Raw genomic sequence first — 3,156 nt, 5'->3', positions numbered from 1 at the left:
TCATTAGGGTAACCAAGTAAGAATATTTTTGTAGATAATTTCAATCAGCAGCTGCAGATCAGAAGCAGTTTTACTTTATTACAGACAGGAGGTTTGTTGGACTGCAGTCCTGCAGCAGGCCTCGCCCATCTTCGGGTCACATAGCCACTAAAGGCGCCGCTCCTCTGCTGTTACCGACACCAGAAGGCCCAGGTGTAAAGCACGTCTGTCCTACACCGGCTGTCACTGCAGTTTGACTGGTTCTCCCCGTTTAACTGCAGCACAGTTCAGGACAGACAGTCTGGGACCCGCTCGTGGCAGTTCAGGATCGCCTTTTGTCAGAGCGCCGCTGCCTTTACATACAGGACTGATGTCATACTTACCTGGCAGGGGAGACACCACGATCAACAAGGTGGTTCACCCATGGCGAGGAGCATCCAAGGCACTAAGGGACGTGCGAATTCCCCACATGTGGGAATCTTGACTGCATAATTTGTGGTAGTGGGGGACTGCGTACGCGCTCTCTCCTCATTTTTAAACAATTTTCCTTCAGGGATCAATAAAGGAATCCTGAAGACTATCAAATCTTAAGTCCCAATAAACCTGTTTAGTCGCTGTAACAGGAAGTTAATACTATGTTAGCATCCTCATTTTTCTTACCATTATTCCTCACTATCACCAGATTTACCCTTTTATTATTTTTGCTGTAGCTTCTTTAACCAGCAGTTTGTCATACTTCATATTATCCACACGTCATTTCATTTGTTATTCATGATTGCACTCATTTATTGTGCTAATTGAGTTTGAGTGAAACGTTTTTGTTGAAATCATTGTCAGATAGTGTCTCTATAGACAATCACTGTATGAAGACTTAATGCTGCTGACGATGTCATTGATTTACCATTACTTTATTTACTATTATTTTATCAGCATCTATGAGACGCGTCTATAAATAACGTCCATCATTTGAATTGACATGACAGAATGGTGTCAAAAGGGGGAATTGTAGCAGTTTGGTCTTTAAAGTGATCTCATGTGTCCTCATCCATGATCTCTGTTGCTCCTGTTTGATCTGAACGAATGTCCTTCATAGCCTGGAGTCGTCAAGTTAATGTGACCGCTGAAGACCAGTTCTGAGAGACATGATAACTTTGTCTCCTAAAGACTCTCTTTATGACGTCTGTCACACCAGTTCCACGCCTCGAGACAACACACACACACACACACACACACACACACACACACACACACACACACACACACACACACACACACACACACACACACACACACACACACACACACGTTGTTTATCACATGTCTAGGACAAAGATATGGACAGAGGATGGTACGTCCACGTCCTGGAAGCTGGCCACTTACATTCTGTAACGTATGTGTGTTGATTGTCCGGGGGTTGGTCAAACCCAAGAAGATAAATGTGAACTTTTGCCTGAAATCTGAGCTCATGCTGGCTGAGATCCTGAGGAGCTCTGTCAGCCTGAGAGCAGCGCTGCATTAAGTCTGTCTTATCTTATCTTATTGCTTTATATGTGACCTCAATAAATACTGTGACTGTGAACTGAAGACTGCTCCGGACTGTTCTTTAGCTTCCAACAAAAGAATCGGGCTAACGAGAGCGAGAGCAGACAGCAAATGTGCTGTGAGCGCAAGCTGTACTTGTCTAAACTGTAGTTTAACTTATAATGAAATGTCAGGTTTTATACACTCTTCTATGCTTGTGTGTAAAAACGGTGTGTGTGTATGTGTGTGTGTGTGTGTGTGTGTGTGTGTGTGTGTGTGTGTGTGTGTGTGTGTGTGTGTGTGTGTGTGTGACTAAAGCTGTCAAATAAATGTGGTGAAGAAAAAGTAAAAGATTTCTCTCTGAAAACCGACTGATTTCAACTTTCTGTCACAGTGTTGTCGATGGTCTGAAAAGATCTGTACGGTCTGTTACTGTCATTAACTCACTGCTGAAAACACAAACACACACACACACACACACACACACACACACACAACGCAGGAAGAAGAAACCCCCGTTAATGGAAGAAGCAGCAGCAGAAGAAGAAACAGATTCTTCTCTGATAGCATTAACAGGCAGAGCTGAATGGCCTCGTGCTGCGTTCAGGGTCCCCGTGTCTGTCCAGACGATCACTGTGTCCTGACTCAGACAACAGACACGACGGACTGCGCGCTGGTCCCTGACCAATCAACCCGCGTGATGTCACCAGGAGGGAGGCGCTCGGGACGGACGTCCAGGAACAGGAAGGTAAACAAACATGGCGTCTGAAGTGTATGAGTGGCTGTGTTTAAAAAAGAAAGAAAAAACCAAAAAGACACACACACAATCAAGTTTCTGTGTGGACGCTTGGTTGGTGCTCTATGATTCACTGCATGGGATGAAAGCAGTCATTTTATTTCGGCAGGCATGTCCCTCCATCCTTTGCTTCCTCTGTGGATTATTGGAGACGTTGAATCAATGAGTTTGAAATTCAGATCACAATCGTTTGACCTCTCTGAGCTGCGGAGTTCATGTTCCTGTCTCACGGCTCTTACTGTCGCTCGGAGGTTTGTTTGATTCGTTTATGTAGTTCATTATTTCCTCTGTAGGCGTCGTCACCTTTGGCTGTAATTAGTTCATTTCATATTTATTGTTTTATCTGTTAATTGTGCTTCCTGAGGACCTTTTAGAGCAAACGTTAATGAAGCAAAGCTTTAAAAAAGAAACGATCTTCAGGTTTGGGATGTGTGCGTTTGATCTAAAGCAGCTTCAGTGTGACGTCACACATAGAGATTACTGTGAATGATGAAGATCAGGGACGGCGAGAGGAGGCGTCTGCGTGCCGCGGCCTCAGCCGTGAGGTCACATGCAGAAAGTTGAGCTGAAGTTGAGGCGCGTCTGTCACAATGGATTTCGGTTCATTTGGAGGCTTCAGTGCCAGAAACGTCGCTGCGGCTCTGACTGACTTCCAGCCGACTGTCCGGCGCTCTCTGATCACTTCTGACTGCTACCCTTTGCGTGGTGACTTTAGACTTCGCCACGGCGTTTGGCCCCGTGCCCACCTCCTCGGCCCCGGGGTCCCTGTCAGCCTGACGCTGTGACTCCTCCACCGCCTCAAATTAATTTCCCTTCCTCACTGACCCGTAATTAAATCCTGGAACAGTCTGTGCTGACGA

The 3,156-nt window shown here is 45.7% G+C and overlaps 1 pseudogene; it reads left to right on the top strand.

Moving 5' to 3' along the window:
* The first annotated feature begins 354 nt into the window (after positions 1–354).
* Positions 355–509, top strand: LOC139330798 (U1 spliceosomal RNA; annotated as a pseudogene).
* The last annotated feature ends 2,647 nt before the right edge of the window (positions 510–3,156 follow it).

This window comes from Chaetodon trifascialis, chromosome 4 (assembly GCF_039877785.1).
Source record: "Chaetodon trifascialis isolate fChaTrf1 chromosome 4, fChaTrf1.hap1, whole genome shotgun sequence".
Lineage (NCBI taxonomy): Eukaryota > Metazoa > Chordata > Actinopteri > Chaetodontiformes > Chaetodontidae > Chaetodon > Chaetodon trifascialis.
The sequence above is the reverse complement of the archived record's forward strand: the minus strand, read 5'-3'. Positions and strand labels throughout refer to the sequence as shown.